The sequence below is a fragment of the Megalops cyprinoides genome, chromosome 7 (genome assembly GCF_013368585.1).
Source record: "Megalops cyprinoides isolate fMegCyp1 chromosome 7, fMegCyp1.pri, whole genome shotgun sequence".
NCBI classification, from domain to species: domain Eukaryota; kingdom Metazoa; phylum Chordata; class Actinopteri; order Elopiformes; family Megalopidae; genus Megalops; species Megalops cyprinoides.
Genome location: NC_050589.1, coordinates 688,720 through 704,204, shown reverse-complemented (window position 1 = coordinate 704,204; position 15,485 = coordinate 688,720). Strand labels below are relative to the sequence as shown.

At 45.7% G+C, this 15,485-nt stretch overlaps 1 protein-coding gene across 2 annotated transcripts in view; it reads right to left on the bottom strand.

The window, feature by feature from the left end:
* The window catches only part of LOC118780798 (dystroglycan-like), a 20,975-nt gene extending 16,873 nt beyond the window's left edge, over positions 1-4,102 (bottom strand). Inside the window, exons 1-2 of one of the 2 annotated variants that reach the window (XM_036533493.1) lie at positions 4,025-4,102; positions 3,623-3,828 (exon numbers count right to left, since the gene is read on the bottom strand). The gene's annotated coding sequence lies outside the window, so the exon portion shown is untranslated. Of the gene's footprint in view, positions 1-3,622; positions 3,829-3,931 lie in introns of both variants that reach the window. The other variant, XM_036533492.1, reaches the window with a different exon arrangement.
* Positions 4,103-15,485: the final 11,383 nt, after the last annotated feature.

Below are 15,485 nucleotides of genomic sequence, written 5' to 3'. Positions count from 1 at the left end.
TCACTCGGGATGATTCTGCACACAGACACATTCAGAACAAAACGCCTCCATGTTTCAGCATCCAGCAGGAAATTCAACAACTTCAATGTGACCTCCTGATTCTAATGATGAAGACAATCACACTCTTCATTATAATCATCATTATGATTATCATCTCCACTTGCTAAATATCAATCATAGAGACAGGGCAATCAGCCTGTCAGAGAAACACAACCAAAATCAGAAAGATTCTCTTTCCATGTTGCCTGACATGCGAGAGGGATCTTGCTTTTAAAATCAGTGGTAACATGGAGCAAAGCTTCCAGTCACTTCTGTAAAGAGCACAGAATGCCTCCTGAGTTTATACAAAACTGACAAAAAGGCCACATTTGTAAACAGATTTGCTGCTGCGTTGCCTGGAGAACAGCCTCAGAGGCTGCTGGGAAACCTGCCGATCTTCACTGACAGGTGGGAGAACAGCAATCCCAGTTGTTACAGGTACAGGTATGAGGCGTTAATCAATCCTCCCTGCAAGCAGGTTCAGACATTACCAAACGCTTTCGCACATACTGTAGTCCTGCAACACGCAGCCTCACGGAGCCAGCTGCACCTGTCTGACCAGCACTGGTCCAGGTTCCTCAGTAATCTCTGCTCGGTCTGCTGCCACCAGTGCAAAACCTCTGCGGCTTAGAGATCTGTAACAGGAACACAGGTCAGGGGTCAGGGGTCAGTTGTTCCAGCTGAGCAGCCAGGGCCTGGCTCATTGCCCTGCCACGGGCTACCTGCCAGATGCAAGCAGCCATGTTACGATCACACCTTTACAGCTAGCCCAAACCCTCCCGCTGGCCTGGATCTTTCAGGGCGAGTGGCTGGGAGATCTCATTGGCCTGGATCTTTCAGGGCGAGTGGCTGGGAGTTCTCATTGGCCCGGATCTTTCAGGGTGAGTGGCTGGGAGTTCTCATTGGCCCGGATCTTTCAGGGCGAGTGGCGGGAGTTCTCACTGTCCTCCTCAGTAACAACGAAATGGTGTTTCCATTACTTTGCATCCATAAATCAACATGCATAGAATTGTGAATTGTCTCTAAATTAGATGAATAAAAAATTAAAACAAATATCTTTTAAACCTCACACTACTAGGTAAGTCTTCTGTATTTTATTAATATTTCATTACGCAGCCCCTGCAGCATGTCAGGATGACACAGAGCTCATACCTTTAACCCATTTCAACAAGTGTGTAGCGATTGAATAAAGAAGAACTTAACTTGAGTAAAAGCTAAGCATATTTGTTTACCACGCATTAGATTTATAATAAATTACACATTGCTTTAAGTAAATATATATTGATCGTCAATGTTTAGTGTTCTAGTTTAGTGTTCCCTGTAACCGTCCACCATCCGAAACAGAACCACAATGGTCCTCCTTTAAAAAAAAAAAAAAGAAAAAGACTACAAAACCGGTGTTTTGTTTTCTTAAAAAACTATGCTCGCGCAGTGCTGCTTTGCACGTAGCCACGTGGCCCCGCTGCTACCGTGTGGCACGTGTGCACGTCCCTCCCTGTCCTCGAGGACAGAGTTCGGTCGCTACCTGCCGCACAAAGAGCGCAAACACGAAACCGCCTGCAGCCGGGGCCCCGTCAGGGATTGGTGCGCAGCCGGGGTCCCGTCAGGGATCGGTGCGCAGCCGCCTGCAGCTGGGGTCCCGTCAGAGATCGGTCCGCAGCCGGGCAGCCGGGGTCCCGTCAGGGATCGGTCCGCAGCCGGGGTCCCGTCAGGGATCGGTCCGCAGCCGGGCAGCCGGGGTCCCGTCAGGGATCGGTCCGCAGCCGCCTGCAGCCGGGGTCCCGTCAGCGATCGGTCCGCAGCCGGGCTCACTGCAAACTCAACACCATGCAGATACTCAGAGTCAACACTTGCCAACTTATTCCATGTACAAAAAATTGTGGTATCAATTACTTAGCAAAATCCTGGGTTAACAGGTGCATTTAAAAGGATAAGAGTGAGTATGTTTCAGTATCTGGCTGTGTATAATTTCAGCGGATAAAGGAAGGTGGTCAAAACGAGAGAAAAATCCAAGTGGATCTGCACCCACTGTGACAGAAAGGATCACCGGGCACCTGTCTGCTATTATAATTACAGGACAGTGATATAGTGCCTTTTACATTAGCACTAGATAACGTCAGTTGCTTAAATGCAGTGACTAAATTATGCCCAGCCGAATAACTGGCTGGGTAGAGATTTCTCTTCCGCAGACTGGCATGAGCGGTATGGCTGTGGAGGCAGGACGGAGAGCTTCAGCAGCTTAAAATGGGGGACCTGCGTCCTCCGGCGGACCCGAGCGGGGCTGCGTCTCTGAAAGATGTGCCGGTGTTCTGGCTCTGTTTTAATTCGGTTAGTAGTTCCTTGCAAATGCTAATCGCATCTGACGGTTACACGGGTCAGTTTACACAACCAATGACACTAATCTGCCCTTAACCGAGGGTAACACCTGTTTGTCAATTCATTCCTACAAATGTTTACAGTAAGATGCCAACCTGGAGGGCTTCCCGTGTTATCACCAGCGCATAAATATTACTTATTTACAATGAGCGGTTCGAACAATTCCAGGACAGATTTACCTCGATAACTACTAGCATCTATATATCACAACCAAAATAATTACACACACACACACATATATATATATATATATTGACAAATTAACAACTGTAACGTGTAGCTCTTCAGAAAATGCTACATTGCATAATTGCAAAGACGAGGTCACCCCGGAAGACACGGCATTTAAAACAAAACAGAATTTACCTGCTGTAAATTACCTAGCAAGGTAACCTTAGCTACATCAGGGTATTATTCTGCTCAAAAGGTAGCCTAAAAATTAGACCTTAAAACTGCCACATCAAAACCACAGTGACAACATATTAACAGCTACGTGCTAGCTAGCAGGGTATTATGTTGAATCACGGCCATTATCTGGTCTGAGATCAACATAAAACCAGCAAAATAAATAAAGCAAGCATACAGCCAGCTACCTAGCTTGCCAGCTACCCATGTGGCCAGAGCGGGTAGCTAGCTAGTTACATTAGCTAGCGAGCTGTGTTTATTTTGAAAGCTGAGTAAAGCTCGCTCGCTAGCCGAGATGAACGCTGCGGACCGGGGCCTTTCACGGGCCTTTCTGCACCCGGGCTGCAGGCGTCTGTGTCGGAGTTAGCCAGCCCACAGCGTGAAAATCACAACAGCTGAAAAAGTGTTTCTTTGCACAATTTGTTTTGGCGAGCAGGTAATAAAACCGTCTGGCTGGCCAAATGGTTGTGCAGGACAGCAGCCGAGCTGGCTTAGCCAGCTTAGCCACACATCAGCGTCCACATACACCTGTTCCTTAAAAAAAAGACATACACACACACAGCTAACACTCGCTACATGGACACGCAGACTTACCGTGTTCAGCGCATCAAATTTACATTGTGCAAATACACATCCCGCTCAATATCAGCTTGTTTGTTTCTGTCCTTGTGGCGTTTGGCACCCTTATTCGCAGCCACCTGGCTCGGGAAAGGCTATTCTGCCATCTCTCTCTCTCATGCAGCAGCCTCGATCAGCCGCCGCATGAACTGACAGAGGATTTCCGTATTAAAGAAATTAAACTGACCGTGCAAGTGATGCTCAGATCCCTCGGTTGCTCGCCGGAGCCATGGCAGGAGAGAATCGGACCCGAATCAATGGGAAGGTGAACTCCTATTTCTGCCCTTATCCTGCATCACATCAGTCCGCTGTTCCGGAGCAGTGATCGCAGCCAAAAGGCTCCCGAAAACAAGCGGCGTCTGAGCAGAGATATCCGGGGATGGAGATAACTACCTGCAAACGAAGCAGACACGATTGTGATAACACACCCCGATTTCGGCCTCCGTTATGATGGAAACTGAGCATTTGAGTTAAAGACAATAGCGAGAAATCGCACATTCAGCTGCGACACTATAGGGAAGACACTGTCTTAATGAAGTAGGCTAAACTTGCTGAAAGTGACGGCGACTCCACTGCAGAAAGTACTGACTCCTGCCCGTTTCCGCGATGTGTTTTGTGTTGTGCGCTCCGTGCTCCTCCCTCGCCGTAAGTAGCTGCTGTTTCTGACCTATTCCTCTATCGCTGTGTAAATACTCCACCCCTCGCAGCCCTCCTCCGCCTTCACCCCTCCCCGAGCTTAAAGTTACAGGTTATTCGACACCAAGGTATGCGGCTTGCCAGCCAGATAAACGCAAAGTTAAGACATCTACCTCTTTGCACATTAGACATTAAATGGAAGCAAATGGGTTATACCGCAGTGATCTGTAAACTGTTCAGCAGCGATGCGAACAGGCTTCTTGCTTCTTCTGATGTTCTTCACCCGTTTTCATCACATTTCACAAAAGTGTGGCACTTTGCCCCCCTCCCCGCCTGCACCCCGCATGGGTTGCCATGGCGCCCAAACAAAAGCATTTTTCATGGTGGTGAAATTTCTAGGAACGGTGCGGTTGTTGAACAGCGTGCCGGTTCACTTAGTAAGAGAGTGCGTGGGGGATGGGCATCGATGTGTTTAATTATTTAAGATAGCAGATCTTTTAAAAATCAGGCTGGAGGGGATGAATTAATGGAGTTGATGAAAATCGAAGCACTGCCACTGTATACCCGCTTTTGGAATGGGAAGAAAAACAGCAGATTTAGGGTTTTGAATGAGAGTGCAGCAGTAGCCTACTTCACTGTGACACTGTAAACTTATTTTTACATCTGTCGATTTGTTACCTAGTAATTAGTGTCCTTGTGTGTACTTTTTAATGAGTAGCCTATTTAACTTACGGTAAAATGGCTGCGTTTAAGCAGTGAAATGTTTCAAGACGTGGCAGTGAACGTGCCGTATGGTAACCCTAACCCTAAATAACTAAACCAATGTTTAAGTAAATTAAGCAGAAGTGGCTGCATGCAGGCGCAGCTAACAGAGATATGCAAATAGCAGAGCGTCGAAGAAGAGAAACTGCATAGTCAACCTTCATCTTTCACGGAAGCAATGCGCTCTTGTCTTTTACGAAGTACATTTCTGAAAGACTTTATTATCCGGGCATAGTCTTTTTGTGAATGTTAAAATACCAGGCAGAAACCCACAATGGGACTACCACCCACGCAAAGCATCTCTAACGGCCTTCAACGCGGCGTGAAGCACATTGCTGGCACGCCATTTCTCCGCAGTTTGCTCTGTTGAAGAAGCGCTCTGACGCAGTCACAGTTCTGCTGTAACGCAGATTAGAAGTATAAGGCCAAGGCTGCATAGAGAAGTTAGTGGTAATGCATAATCTGCTGTCTGTATAGGCCTTTTAACTGAAGTTCCCAGCAACATCCTTTCTACTTGTAATAACTTGTTCCAGGGCAACCTAAGTTACGACAAGGGAGTTTCCGTCTACCTCTCTGTCCTCAGAAGTTACAGTCATTGCACAGGAGCACACAGCTTCAGTTCTGTTTTGAATATCTGACCGGTGGAGAGACAATGAACCCTGTCGCAACAAGGAACGCAAAGAATAGGATGGTAGCGATAACCATATAATGATCACATAAAATGCAATGAAGAGGATTAAGCAAAATATGAAATCTTCCCTTTCAAGACGTGCTTTTTAGCCACGGTCTTTATTGCAAGAGGCTGGAGTGATACAGAGCTGTGATCGCCCTGGTTCTGGCTGTAGCGTGACCCGTCTCTGGGTGATTCTACTGCTCAGGGTGTAAACCGGGCGGTCAGAATGGGGGCTGGCGTGGCCATTACAGATCGATAGTCTTTAAACGGGTCAGCAGAACCTGCAGCCTGACCTCTGGTCTTTTTATGGGAAATAATCTCAAATCCACTGAGATGAAGGACACCAGTGTCTATAAAGGGCAGTAGTATATCATCCAGGATGTGGCTGCAGATGGTGGAGAGAAGTCATAAAAGGAACTCGCTGTAAAGGAGGTAACAGCAAGACCCCCTCAGGGGGCATCGAGAAACAAGATTATCTGGCAGAGGTGCAGCATTCAGACCAGAACAGAGACAGTGCAGAGTGAGCACAGAGGGGGCTCCCCGATAAAGCACAGCAGTATGAGGGGCTCCTCCCCAAGGGAAGGGGGGGGGGGGGGGGGGCGTGTTAATGTTCTGCTTTAGGACCTTCTCTGGAAACTGTCTCACTTTTTTCAGTTTTTTCTGCTTCATCACAGCTGCTGGCACAATCCTGCCAAAACAATGATGATGGTAATGATTATTATTATTATTATTATTATTATTATTAGACAGGTGCTCTTATCCATAGCGACAAGAGCAACAAATAGTGTATGATAACTGCAATATGTCATCCTTAAAAACAAACTAAGATAATATTCAAAAGCAACATTAGTATCATCCTGTTTATGTGACACCAATTTGGACAAATAAAAGACCCTTGCTTGAGGTGTATAATATGTACCTAATGTGCCTGTCCACAAAGAAAGAGATGGGTTTCAAACGTTCTGCTTGGTCCAGTCCTGCTGTAGATGACCTCTACAGGGTTTCTATTGCTCCAGCCATTGCCAGTCTCCTGCAAATGTTGACAAGTCTCCCAAGAACAGCGTTTCATTGCCAGAATATGTGTGTGTGCCTGGCTTGCTGCTTACAGCCATGTACATTTAAGAAGGTTTCAGTAATGTAGATATGAGCTAATAATATAGAGTATATTAATTTAGATTTTTTTGAAATATGCTTTTCTTTCTTCTTTTTTTTTTATTTTTTACAAAATTGGCATTTGGGAGAAATGTCAGTGACTTTATGTCCTGTAGCAGTCAGAGCTCAGAGCTTTTTCCCAGATATTCATTTCTCTCTATTTACTCAGCAAACATTTCTAGGACGACCTGCAGAGTTAGATTTTTTACAGATTGTCTTTCCCAGCAGAGCCACAGCTCTTTGCAGAGATATGCTGTTTCAGCAGGGTCTCTGTCTGTCAGCCGACAGAACTCCCACAAGCTCCGGACAATACCGTGCACCCTGCGTTCCAATTTTGCATAAAAACTCCAATGGAGGCTTTAAAAGTGTGTTAATTTGAAATAAAGGAGCATCTGGAACAGCCTTCTATTGCGCAAGGACATAAATATTTGTGTTTGGCTCTTGTGTTGCACATCGCACATTATATTAAATATTTGTTTATTCGAAGACATTGCAGCAGTTGCTAATAACAGTACAATGTGTGTTCCGTATGTCAGAAAAATGATGTCTGTTACAGATTACTGTGCATGGGAAAGCTGCTGTGGGAAAAAGCACTGTGATATGTAAGCATTCACGCTCCTCAGAGTGGCTGCTGTGTTGCCCCCAGGTGGAGACTACACTTCAGCCGAGGTTTGATGTGAGTCATGCTCCCTGTCACTGTAAAAGCACTGAGAGCCATAAAAATCTCTCAGTTTCAGTGTTTTTGCTTATGGGCCATTTGCTCTTCCTGTTGCTTCTGCAGTTTTGGACAGGTGAGCTGCATCTCCAGGTGTGTCCTGCAGCAGGCCGGGGGTGTTCCGAAGTGTGTGATCTGTGCGCACCCCGCATGGCGACACACTCCCACAGCACTGTGTGACACACAGGTGTCCTGACGTCGTCTGAGTGCGTCTGACCTTATTATACACGCTCATGTTTCCCTGCCGCGTGAGTCACAGTGGAGGAGGATTCTGCCAACTGGAAGGAGGAGTGCGTGGAGCCGGTATGAGTGTGAACACGGTGGGTGCAGTACAGAGCAGCAGGGAAATCCAGCCGTCTGCCTGCAGGTCCCCAGGGCTGGATGCTGCCTCAGCATGCCCCAGGCTTATCTGATCAAATACATATTCATACATACCCACATGCGTGTGGAGTCCCCAGTCTGCTCTCAGAGACGCCGTTGATTTGATAACCTGGCAGAACGAGTCCCTTAGGTGATCACTGAGGCCTGCGGTCTGGTTTGAGTTTGTTGGGTTTTAATGATTGTTAACCAGACAGGGCTTAGTTAGTATGCAGCGTTAGCAAACAAGCACACTCACTCACTCACTCACTCTCTCACTCTCTCTCTCACATCCCCACATCCTCCCTGCCTCTGCCAGGCTGTCCAGGCTGTCCTCAGCCTCTGTAATTATTCACTGGAGTTGTTGACTGCTCAGAACAAACATGCCATTTCACCCAACCAATAATTAGGACAAATTACTTTGACATGAAGCATCTTGAAGTTTTCAGTTTGCATTGTAAACATGGCTTCACATTTTAATGTGAATTTTTTTGATTTTCATGTCTAACGAATGGATTAGCATTTATCTAAATGTCCACTGGAAGACATGCTATTGTCAGCACAGTCAGCTGGGTCCCTGCTGCTCCAGTCTAACTCAGCTCAATTTCGTGAACTGCAGGCCGGAAGCCTGAGAGAGCCAGGGTTCACATTATTCCACCTGACAGCCAAGTCAAGCAGGAGTTGTGTTTAATACATTTCCGTTCAGGGCGCAATGTTCCTCAGCCACGCCTCCTCTGTTTCAACCTCTTTTCCCCAAGTTATTTTCCTCTTTGTCTTTTGTCTCTTTTACGGCTTCAGTTTATATAATATTGCCACCATTGCCACAGCTACTGAATTAAACTCGCAGTATTACTGAAATGCAGGTTGAACATATTTCAGTCCATTTGAATGACACAGGAGTGGTCTGTTTATTATTTTACAGGTTGTAAAATACATATTTATTATATTACAGGTTTTAATTTAAAGATCACAGATGGAATGTCGCATCAGTATAAGACAGACACTGTGGCGCAGGGTGCTAAGCTAACTTTACTCATCTGATAAGTGTTGCAGCCGTACCACACAGACTGAGGACTCAACTGTACTGTAAGCCATTTCATTTATCTGCAGATTTTTATGCTTGTTACAAATAAATAAATACTTTCAGCAGATGTAAGAAATCGCAAAAAATTAGAAAAAAATATAATTTTCCAAGAAAGCCCTCCAAGAAACCTTTCTCTTTCACCTGAAACAGGTACTGTATATCACACACACATCCCAATTCAAACCTTTCCCTTTTCCCTGAAACAGGTATATCACAAACACATCCCAGTTCAAACCTTTCCCTTTCACCTGAAACAGGTATATCACAAACACATCCCAATTCAACCCTTTCCCTTTCACCTGAAACAGGTATATCACAAACACATCCCAATTCAACCCTTTCCCTTTCACCTGAAACAGGTATATCACAAACACATCCCAGTTCAAACCTTTCCCTTTCACCTGAAACAGGTATATCACAAACACATCCCAATTCAACCCTTTCCCTTTCACCTGAAACAGGTATATCACAAATTGATCTCAATTCAGCAGAGAAACATAAACCTTTATCCTTTAAGCTTCTGTGATCCAGGCACTCGTGAACATTCCAACCAGCTCTTTAAAGTGCCCACTGCTCAGCGTGATTGTTTTTGGTTTACACAGCACTAGCTGTAGTTTGGGGAGTGTGAAATGTGTGAAAGTCCATTGTGCTCTTTGTACACAGTGACAGAAATTGCATCTCCCTGGAGCAGGAGGTAGATGGACAAGCAGTGGCACTGCAACACACACCACTGAGCACTGTGCAGTCAGACTAACACTGTAACACACACCACTGAGCACTGTGCAGTCAGACTAACACTGTAACACACACACCACAGAGCGCTGTGCAGTCAGACTAACACTGTAACACACACACCACTGAGCACTGTGCAGTCAGACTAACACTGTAACACACACACCACAGAGCACTGCACAGTCAGACTAACACTGTAACACACACACCACTGAGCACTGTGCAGTCAGACTAACACTGTAACACACACACCACAGAGCACTGCACAGTCAGACTAACACTGTAACACACACACCACTGAGCACTGTGCAGTCAGACTAACACTGTAACACACCACAGAGCACTGTGCAGTCAGACTAACACTGTAACACACACACACCACTGAGCACTGTGCAGTCAGACTAACACTGTAACACACACACCACAGAGCGCTGTGCAGTCAGACTAACACTGTAACACACACACCACTGAGCACTGTGCAGTCAGACTAACACTGTAACACACACACCACTGAGCGCTGTGCAGTCAGACTAACACTGTACCAAGGAGGTCAGTGAGGACATGCAGGGTTCTGCTGATAATCTGTTGTTTTGCTAATTGGTTGAGGTGTCCTGCCCTCTGCCCCTGCCTGTGGGGACGTCAGTGAGGAATTCCAGACACGAGCCCCCCCCCCGGCTCCGAAACGAGGTGGGAATACCCAGACTACGACAAGACGCAGAACTCTTCAGCCTGTCTGATCAGGCCTGCCATACGATCACAGATCCCTAAGGAGGAGCAGCAATCAGGCGTCAGGGCCTCGGGTCTACACACACACACACACACACACACGCTGAACATGTGGTGACCTGATGGAAATGTTCATTTATTCCCCTTCATCACCTTCTGTTCCACTGTTTGTTTTCTTTGCCACTGTTTTCCAGGAGTGTCTCTCAGCCACCTTTTCCTGGAGGTCAGACAACATTTTTCCACCTTTTTTCCCCAAACAGTTTTTGGTTTTATGCTTTTCAGTACCCTGTGGAACACCTTCTGTGTCCAGCACTGGAGAACACATTTTTACTGCCTGACTGACCTCCACAGTGAGGCAAGAAGAGCATCACTTCCATCAGCTTCCTTGCAGAAGTAGAGGAACCTCATGACCTGATCTAATGAAGCACCTCTGTTCATGTGGATGTTTTTAATGATACAGGGAAAGAATTGGTCACAGTTTGTAATGTTCAAAGGCATTTTCCTATTGATCAAAGGGGAAAAAATATCTTTTGTCATTTGAGGCCTATTCTACAAAGGCATATCCAAATTAGCTTGACATAATAATGTTCTGATAATGAAAATTTAGACACCACTAGTGTCCAATTCGTTATGATGTACTTGAGTAGAAGACCCTCAGATCCAGGAGCTAATTAGAGAGCTTAGATGTTTCCATGTATCCAGCTGTGCATTTCGCTTCCCCACTCTGACTGTATTATCTCTGAGCTAGTCTATGCTAACCACAGCTAAAGTGCAGCAGTTTGGAGCAGTGAGCAGTGGAGACCAGAAGGCTGCAGGTCAATGGAGGCCCCTGAGGGAGGGGATCACTGCTGATTACCCAGAGTTCTGTGCTCCTTCTCTCTGACTCTCCTCACAGGATGGGCCCGCTGACGTCTGGAGTGCTTATTTTAGGATCACCTCTCCCTTCCCACAGCAGACGCACGAGCTGCTGCTCTCCTCATGGAAAAGCAGGCTCAGTCACACCTGTGAACCTGTACCTTACCCCTGAGACAGCAACACCTTCCTCCTACCCAGAAATCACCTGTACCTTACCCCTGAGACAGCAACACCTTCCTCCTACCCAGAAATCACCTGTACCTTACCCCTGAGACAGCAACACCTTCCTCCTACCCAGAAATCACCTGTACCTTACCCCTGAGACAGCAACACCTTCCTCCTACCCAGAAATCACCTGATGAGTCAGCTGTGCAACGACCATCTGATTTAACAGCCACAATAAACAAGATGCCTGGATCATCACTGCACTCTATCCCCCTAACCCTAACCCCATCCCCCCTAACCCTATCCCCCAACCCTAACCCCATCCCCCTAACCCCATCCCCCCTAACCCCCAGGAGTCCCTGCACTGGCCTTTTCCTGGGGTCAGGGAATCATTTTCCTGTTTTTTCCCAACTGGCCTGGGTTTTCTGTTTTTTTTTATTCCATCTGGAAAATCCACTGTGTTACATGTACAGCACTTTGTGACAATCTCAATTGTAAAAAAAAATCCCAGTAACAATTAACATATTATTTGATTGATTTGTAATTGATTTACAAACAGACAAAAGACAAACAGTATAAAAACCAGTTACATATATATATATATATATATATATATATATATTAACACAGCCTGACTGTATTTACCAATAATGGTCCAACAGTGATTGATTTCTTTTCTTTTTTGAATTGTAAGCCTGCCCTCTCTAAAATTTTAATAATTATCATTGATTTGTGTAGAAGAGTTTAAACGGATAACTGCTTGGATGAAATCATCTAGCCAGCTTTAGTAAAGTGGAAATGAAAAAAGAAACCTAAAAATAAACTTATAATATATATCACTAAATCATCAACATATAGCATCATGCTCACCAGCCTGAGATGAGATTCATGCTTTTAAAAGTAAATATTTCACAGTTTTTTTTCAGATTCTTTACAGCATCTTTTCAGTGCATATCTTCACGCTGAGGTTTGTTGTGTGGTGTGTACTCTTTCGCGTTGAAAGAATGAATGGCAGGAATTCTGACTGTAAAATGTTGTGACCTGCAGACGGGACGGGTGGTTTTTGGGGCTCTTTGCTCTGAGGCTGGCGGTGAGTCAAACGGAACCCTTCACACCCCTCTGTGTTTGCAAAGGAGAGCGGCGCTTCCTCACAAAGTTCCTGCCGGCTGTTTCTAAGCAACGCACAATGGAGTCTCAGTTCTGTTTATAAAGCTACGCCGTCAGATGCCCTTAGTTCCCCGGAGAAATTACCGATCGTTAAAGATGGTTTTACTATTGACTGTCCATCATGGCCACAGATTCCAACATTCAGAAAAACACTGTTTGTGTCTGTTTAAGTTTACGCCACCTTTTTGTAGAGGGCAAGGCCTGGAATTCATTCACATGAATGACTAACGATGCAAAACATTTGTAAATCTAATGTTTAAAGCTCTTAGACATGGACAGCCCTTTAAACCCCTGCTTTGCCATCTTTCCATTACATTACATTACATTAGATTTTTCATACATCTTTCCAACTGAAACATACAACCACTGCAAACAGTTTCTGCAGGTAGCATCTCCTGATATTGTTACAGTTCCATCCATCGGTCCATCACTGCTTGCAACGAGGATGCTTTCTGCCAGGTTCATAATTATGGAGGTGATCATGAAGGACATGAAAACACGTTCTACCCTGTTTTACATATTATCGCTGTGTGGCCTACCTTCACAGTGCTGAAACAGCAGGCAGGGAAGCAGGTATTACTGTTTTTATTCCCCTGTCTCAGCATAGAATAACAGGGCTAACACCAAACACAAATGAATGAGCAGATCTTTGCCATACAAATGAGCAATTAAACGATCATCCAGAACAAAGGCACATGAATCCTATTATCTGCAGTGCAACCCTCTCCAGTGTTAATACTTGCAAACATCATTTAGAGAGTGCATTCTGAGGTAATTAACATTGTCAACTCAGCGGAACTCAGCGGAACTCAGGAAGAGGCAACCGCAGATTCTTTGCAGGGAAAGTGCACCGATACCCTCATCAGTCACCAGGAAGCTGAGCTTATTTACCATGGCAACCCGGAGAAACAGGATGGACTGCAAGTGTGAGGGAATGAGTAGCCAATCAGCTTCAAGAGGGGTCATGCAATGGCCAGATGTACACCCCTGCTCTTCTGATGAGTGCCGTGACATCTCTGATATCCACATGGAGTCAGGAGCTCAACTTCATGTCCTGCTCATAAGAAGAGTCCCAAAAAGGACAGTGTCCACCCCATTGCCCCTTACTGCCCCCTACTGGCCCCTTCCAGCAGCCCCCCCACCCCCCCGCTTACCTTCAGCCATCAGCAAGAGAGAGCCACAGGGGGGTGTGTCTGTCCTTAACTGGCTGATCAGAGCCATGGCAGCCACCCCATTCCTTCAGATGGGGCCTGAAGACGCACCTCTTCAGACTCTACCTGGACTGACCCAGCACACAATTGCTGCCCCCCCCCCCCCAATCAGCGCTGTTGTAAATTGCTGTGCTTTTTAAATTGCTTCTTGTTGCCACCTTTACCCTGACGCTCATTGCACCGTTTGAAGTTGTTGAAGTTTGCTATTTGAAGGTGTATCGTATTAGTTGCCCTATAAGCTGTAGTTATACAAATCTGATAGTACTGCATCCTCAAACAGACCTTGCTCTCAGCTGAGAACTGTCTCATTGTGGAACTGTACACATCCTGTCCCTGTACTGTCGCTATACTTACTGTATGCACTTTTGAAAGTCGCTTTGGATAAAAGCGTCTGCTAAATAAATAAATGTAAATGTAATGCCAGTGATTTTATATAAACCTCACAGACCTGCGTGAAGTTGGCACCCCAAGTATTTAAAAAGTTCGAAATGGTATTACTGTTCGTTCACCCCTCCGGAGAAGGTTGGGGTGCTGGGTGACCTCATCGCCAAAAAATATAATGTTCATATCTACAAATCCATAGCAGCACAAACGAAAAATTTTACCGCACAAACCGGCACAAACGTAGCACAAGCAAACAGTAATACCATTTCGAACTTTTTAAATACTTGGGGTGCCAACTTCACACAGGTGTCTCACCGGGGTTCTCCAGAGCCCCTCTGAAGATGTGGCGCCCGGAGCTTTGTGTGGGCACAGCAGTACAGACGTCTCCACTGTGCTGCGACACACAGCAGCAGAAAGCTGGGCTTGGCAGGGCTGCAGTGATTGCGTTAAGCAGAAAGCTTGCTGGCCATGGCCTTGTACGTGGCTCAGGATAAAAGTGTCTGTTATTGAATGCATGTAAATGACAGAGGCATGTAGCCTGAAATTCCTCACAGCGCGTCATAATTCATAACCTGAACAGACCCCTCAAACAGGACTTTTCTTTCAGAGAGAATTTGCCGCAGAATAGTTTTGAGGCGTCAGATATAAAGTGGTTTTCAGTTATCAGCTCAATCAGACTTAATTAATTGAGAGCTCAGTGGGAAATAAAAGCAACACACAGCACCCCTCAGGATCAGGACTGGCAACCTCCGAAAACTCGCACAGTGCCTGTCTGTCTCCTGCAGCCACGGCGTCTGCGCCGGCCACCGACACAGATGACGTCAATCACGTGGCTCCAAATACTCAGACTGCAGTGAGGCCCATGACCTGCAGTGAGGCCCATGACCTGCTGAGGAGTATGATTTTAGTCTTAATGAGGTCTTATGATACTGAAAACAGTAATCATGTGATTTTTCACTGGACCAAATGTTCACCCATTACACATGCAGTAAATTCAGTGATCCGGCAAGCTGAGCGGAGCACATGCCACAGCAAGTAGATCTTTATTTTGAGTCCGTCCTGCTTAAAGAACCTGCAGGTGATAGAGAGAAGCACGATCTCACCATCAGGCATGACCTCATCAGTACACATGACCTAAGAAAGGAACAGTAAAACCGCAGAACTCTCAGTGTGTCAGGGGAAGAGTGCAGTAGTGAAGCAGGACCTATATACTGTGCCTGTATTATTATTATTATTATTATTATTATTATATATTTTTTATTAATCTAACTCATCCCGAACAGGTTACAGAGGTTACCCACATCTTGCAGGCTACTGCACGAACATCGTCTTCACTGCTCCTGCTAACTCTGCTCTACATAGTGGAGCCTGGTGTTGAGGAGAAGTTGTTCTGTCAGTGGAAGTGCTTATTAACAGCACAGTGCCATATAA